We start from the raw sequence: 5,975 nt of genomic DNA on the forward strand, positions 1-5,975 counted from the left end.
TTTTTTTTTTTTTTTTTTTTTTTTTTTTTTTTTTTTTTTTTTTTTTTTTTTTTTTTTTTTTTTTTTTTTTTTTAGCAAATAGTGATGTTGTTATTCTTAGAGCATCATTATTGGTGACAACTAGTGAAGTATTTTTTAAAAACAAAAAATTTAATTATACAATTATATTCTAATCTTTTTCTCATCTGTATCTCAAATATCTGAGAGTAGATCCTAAGTCTTTTCTCTTTATTGTTTATTGTTTATTTATTTATTTTGTTTAGATATTTATGGAGACTCTCTCCATGGAAATAATCTTAGACCATCATTACTAATAGTTATTTTTTCTCAATTCTTTTAATAAAAACAAATAAAAAATATAAATAGAAGAGAGAAAGTAAAGAAACGTTGCTGAAATTACTGGAAAAAAAAACATTTCTAAAGTTTTTAACATATGTCAATTATTTATTAGTCATATATTAAAATATTGATTTTTTTAGTAACGATGACACCTCATCACCGCTAATGATGCTTTTAGAGCATCAATGCCAAAATTCTCGTGTAATTTAAATATAATATTTTACTCATTATATAATAAATTAATTAAATATCAAAATTTTAAATTATTGAAACAAATTTGGACCAATCAGATGAGGCCATGTTGCAGATACGTGTTTGGATAGTCTCTTAAACGAGAGTCGTCCTATCCCTCATTATCTTTCTTCTCCATTTATTTTTTTCCAATTTTTTAATCTGTCAGAGACCATATGAGAGACTGCCGATGGACATGTTCTTAGCAATTCTGAATCTTCCAGTTGAAGATGTAGCGACGAAATTTAAAAAGTGATAAAAACTCGATGGGGAAAAGTAAAAACAAATTTGTGATTGCCAGCAGCTACCGCTATGACTCTTTCCGAACAGGGCCATAATATATTTTTCTTTCCACTTTATTTTCAGTTTGTACATCCCCAAACATTTTGTACTGTTGGAATAGATTGAACATTTTAACTATCCTTTCTATTAATCTTTTGGCAAGAAAGATTAGAGATACATTTGATTATTAGAGTCTTAGAGATGTTGATGAGGATGATTTTAGAAGGTATAACACTCCCCTGTTTTAATTTTACTACTTTAGCATAAAATTATACATTCACTCTCCTTTCGTATAAAAAGGAGAATAGTAAATTTAGTTGACAACTAATATTTTTTTGAGATAAAAAATAGAAAACTTGGATAGAAAATGCTCTCAAGCACTCTTCAACCTTAAAACTGCATGGAGGTTTCAAAAAACCGGATCTCACCTACCAGACCTAACTAAAAAAAAGCAATATCCAATGGATCTTTCGATACACAAGAAATACCCAGCGGTCCCTGCCTTCCCTCCGGTCTGAAAGTCCCGTTTCCCTTCCCCCCAATCTATGCTCCGACGAACCACTACTCCTGCCAGACTGATACTCCCCCAAGCGCTGGTATGGTTCATCGTACTCCCTCTTAGTTTTTGTATTTGTAACCCTATCTACTATTTGTAACCCTGTTCAACTCTTCGAAAAATCTCACCCCTGAGTGAGTAACCCTTAAACCCTAACCTGTTTAAATATGTCTTGATCTTATCCCCCTGTAAGCCATGAATAACAAAATCCCTCAGTACCTAAAGTGGGAACCAATCATCTCCGAGACTTTTCCTTCTATGATTCCCTTCTGGGTGGAGATCCAAGGTCTCCCTAAACATTTCTGGCATCCTGCGATGGTAACCACTATTGGTGAGGAACTTGGCGAAATCCAAGAAATAGAAATAACCAACATGACAGCCAGGATGAAGGTCCTCATTGACGGTCTACAACCACTAGTCAAAGAAACCATCATTGAGTTCCCGGAAGGGGGTGAAGCAAGAATCCAACTATCGTACAAAAACCTCAAATCCCACTGTCTATATTGCAACCGTTTAACGCACGAAAAGAAAAATTGTCCTGGCTATATCGCAGAAAAGGAAAGACAAGAAAGGAGCTTAACAGCTCCAGTTGCGATACCTGAAGTGCGAAGAAACTATTATACACCGAGTAATAATTTCTGTGCTCCCTCTACAAAGGAGAACATATCTGAGAATCGTGGTTTCTCGAGTGCTTCCCCCTCTGACCACAGAAAAAGACTCAGCCCGACGAGAAGTAGGAGATCCTCCCAAACATCTCCTAGTGACTACCATTATGGTCACAGGAAACATGGTGAAAGCTATTCCAGACGATCCTTCTCTTCAAAAGACCACGCTATGGGAAGCAGGAACCCGAGAGAAAGGATACCATCAAACTCTACCTACTCTTCAAGAGACAGATATGCCAGAGTCAATGGAAACCGCCCAAAGGATAACTATCAATGGAGAGAGGTTTCTACACCTAGAAATAATCACATACCTGAGGCGTCTGAGAACTCAAGAACACGACGACCACCCTTGGAAAGAACCATGTCAACCACTGAAGTCACACCACCACCCCCTCCTCCAATCCCTACTACAGATGAGGTCTTGGGCGAGCTTAGAGACGTAACAGTGCAGTATATTAGCTGTGTAGATCCAGTAGAGAGTGCATCCAGGAAATGTAGAGTGATCCAAGGGGAAGCCAGGGGTCTAACGGCTGAAACAGCCTCAAAAATCATCGAAGCAGCTCAGCTGGCTAATCATCTCGCTCTGCCCCCCCCCCACCTCAAACCAAGAAACCCCACTGGAACTGGAAAAAGATTTGCCTCCCCACCCTTCGCTGAAGGCTCCGGAGGCAAACTCTGGGAAAAAGAGAAGAGGTCGACCTCCCCTGCATAAACCACAAAACAAAAGCCATTTACGTCTCTCAGGTGCGAAGTCCAGTAAACGAAACAAATGCAATATACAGAACTCACCAAAACAAAGAGGGACAAAATCTTCAGCAAAGGAGACAACCTTCCCTAAGGCTCCTAGTGACTTACCCTCATCAAGTAATGCTGCACCAAAAGGGACCCTAATTCTAGCTATGGTCAGGAAAAGGGTGGATTTTCACAATCCACCTGCTCCTCTTCCTTAAAGATCTTGAGCTGGAACTGCTGTGGGTTGGGGAACCCCATAACAGTCCAGCGCTTAAAGGAGATGTCCTCCAACATCTCCCCTGAAGTCTTGTTCCTCATAGAAACAAAGAACCCTGATGAGATAGTGATCAAGTCACTAAAGAGTCTGAATTATCCGAATCATTACCTGGTATCCCCCCATAGCCCTGGTGGAGGTGGTCTAACGTTACTCTGGAAGAAGGAAGTAGAACTTTCAATCATCTCAAGCTGCCAAAACTTCATTGATACACAAATCAAAGCAGAAGGAAAAACTTTCTTCGCTACCTTCCAGTATGGAGAACCTGAGAGGGCAAAAAGGAAGATGATATGGGAAAAACTAACGGAGATTGGTATAAGCAGAGAAGAACCTTGGTATCTGACTGGAGATTTTAATGATATTATTGATACCTTGGAAAAGCAAGGAGGCCCAACTAGACACGAAGGAACTTTCACTGATATCCGAAGTTTCATGTCAACTTGCGACTTATTCGACCTTCGACACTCTGGTAACTTTCTGTCCTGGAGAGGCAAAAGAAATGATCATTTGGTACACTGTCGTTTGGATAGGGCAATGTCCAACAGTTTATGGGCAGAAACGTACCCCTTTAGCCGATGTGAGTATATGAAGTTTGAAGGTTCAGATCACAGGCCCCTCCTCACTCATTTGGATCTCTCAAAGAAAAAGAAGAAGGGTATTTTTAGATACGATAGACGCCTTAAAGAGAATGAGGAAGTAACATCAATAGTTAAAAGAGCTTGGACCTTTGATGAGAGTGAGGATGTGGAGAAAAAGATCACCCAGTGTCGTGGGGAGATCATTACTTGGACAAGAGCAAAACACCTAAGCAGTAAAGAGCAAATAAAACAACTCAAACATCAGCTCGACAAAGCAATGACAAGTCAGAACCATGATCAAACAGTCATATCTTCCATAAACAACAAACTGTTGAAAGCCTACAAGGAGGAAGAAGATTTCTAGAGACAGCAAAGTCGACAACTCTAGCTGGCCCTGGGAGATAAAAACACGGGTTATTTTCACGCCATCACAAGAGGAAGAACAGTCCAAAACAAATTTTCTGTAATTGAGGATCCAGAGGGCAAACCCATTTATGAAGAAGAAGGCATCCTCAAGGTCATCTCTGAGTATTTCTCGGAGCTATTTTCTTCCCAACAGAGGGAACGTTTGGAGTTAATTAAGGAAGCAATCGTTCCCTGCATCACATATGAGATTAATCAAAAACTGATAGCAACTCCTTCTCCTGAGGAGATTAAGAAAGCATGTTTCTCCATTCACGCGGATAAGGCACCGGGCCCCGATGGCTTCTCAGCTAGTTTCTTTCAGTCAAATTGGGAAACAGTGGGTCCGAATATAGTTATTGAAGTACAAGCTTTCTTCTCCTCAGCCAACCTGCACCAAAGCATCAATGCAACACATGTACGATTGATACCAAAAATCCAGAGTCCCCAAAAAATGGTTGATTACAGACCTATTGCGCTGTGTACTGTGTTTTACAAGATCATTTCCAAGCTTCTTTCTCGACGCCTCCAACCTGTTCTTCAAGAAGTAGTTTCCGAGAATCAATCAGCCTTCGTCCCCAAGAGAGCAATCACTGACAATGTACTCATCACTCACGAAACACTGCATTACCTTAAAACATCAAAAGCCAAGAAATGTTGCTACATGGCGGTTAAAACTGATATGAGTAAAGCATATGACAGAATAGAATGGGACTTTATTAAAGGAGTTTTAGAGAGGATGGGTTTTCATGAAAAGTGGGTACAATGGATAATGCAATGCATCACCACCGTTACTTACTCTTTCCTGCTGAATGGGGCAGCTCAAGGATCGGTGACCCCTCAGAGAGGCATCCGCCAGGGTGACCCTCTGTCTCCGTATATCTTCATACTCTGCAGTGAGGTGCTCTCTGGTCTCTGTACAAGAGCACAGGGTGATGGTAGTCTCATGGGAATAAGAGTGGCTAAGAATAGCCCTAGAGTGAATCACCTTTTGTTCGCAGATGATACAATGTTCTTCTGCAGATCGGATAGACAGAGCTGTGAAACACTCCTAAACATCCTCAAGAGATATGAAGCTGCATCCGGACAAAAGATAAACAAAACCAAATCAGCAATCACTTTCTCATCCAAAACCGCAGAATTTATAAAGAAGGAGGCTCAACAAATCCTTGGAATCCAGAGAGTAGGAGGGTTGGGAAAATATTTAGGACTACCTGAGATGTTTGGCAAGAAGAAAAAAGATATGTTTAATCAAATCATCGACAGAATCCGTCAATGCTCACTGAGCTATTCCTCACGGTTTCTTTCCCCAGCAGGAAAAACTGTGATGCTCAAGTCAGTTCTCTCAGCTATGCCTACCTACACGATGTCCTGTTTTCAAATCCCAGTTTCACTGTGTAAGAGAATCCAGTCTGCCCTCACTCGCTTTTGGTGGGACTCATCAACAGAGAAAAAAAGCATGTCATGGATTGCGTGGTCAAAAATGACAAACTCTAAAAGAGATGGAGGTCTGGGTTTCCGGGACATTACCAGTTTCAACGTTGCGCTTCTAGCCAAGATAGGTTGGAAAATTCTTAAGAAACCTTCGTGTCTGCTTGCTAGAGTCTTATTGGGAAAATACTGCTCAGACTCCTCCTTTCTAGACAGCTCAGGACCTAATTCTGCTTCACACGGATGGCGAGCCATCTGTGCGGGCAGAGATTTACTGAAGACTCAGCTGGGTAAGATAATTGGCTCAGGGAGAGATACTATGGTCTGGTCAGACCCATGGATATCTCTCTCCTCACCATTAACACCTATGGGACCACCTACAAAACATACACAGAATTTGAAAGTCTCAGAGCTCATTTGCCCGATCTCCAAAGAGTGGAATTCAGAAAAGATACGTCATGTATTACCTCTCTATGAGAACGATA

General features: G+C 40.4%; 3 long non-coding RNA genes across 4 annotated transcripts; all 3 read right to left on the minus strand.

The window, feature by feature from the left end:
* On the minus strand, positions 1,248–2,676 carry LOC104764710. Its single transcript, XR_763776.2, has 3 exons — positions 2,385–2,676; positions 2,007–2,286; positions 1,248–1,718 (listed from the first exon to the last, which is right to left on the minus strand). It is a non-coding gene; the product is annotated as an uncharacterized LOC104764710 (long non-coding RNA).
* Positions 3,186–4,031, minus strand: LOC109130958. Its single transcript, XR_002036717.1, has 3 exons — positions 3,644–4,031; positions 3,451–3,561; positions 3,186–3,344 (listed from the first exon to the last, which is right to left on the minus strand). It is a non-coding gene; the product is annotated as an uncharacterized LOC109130958 (long non-coding RNA).
* Positions 4,152–5,687, minus strand: LOC104764711. 2 transcript variants are annotated; one of them, XR_002036732.1, is made up of 4 exons: positions 5,274–5,687; positions 4,859–5,135; positions 4,530–4,690; positions 4,152–4,450 (listed from the first exon to the last, which is right to left on the minus strand). It is a non-coding gene; the product is annotated as an uncharacterized LOC104764711 (long non-coding RNA). The 2 variants fall into 2 exon arrangements; XR_002036731.1 differs by having other exon boundaries at positions 4,530–5,135.

The sequence above is a fragment of the Camelina sativa genome, chromosome 19 (assembly GCF_000633955.1).
Source record: "Camelina sativa cultivar DH55 chromosome 19, Cs, whole genome shotgun sequence".
Lineage (NCBI taxonomy): Eukaryota > Viridiplantae > Streptophyta > Magnoliopsida > Brassicales > Brassicaceae > Camelina > Camelina sativa.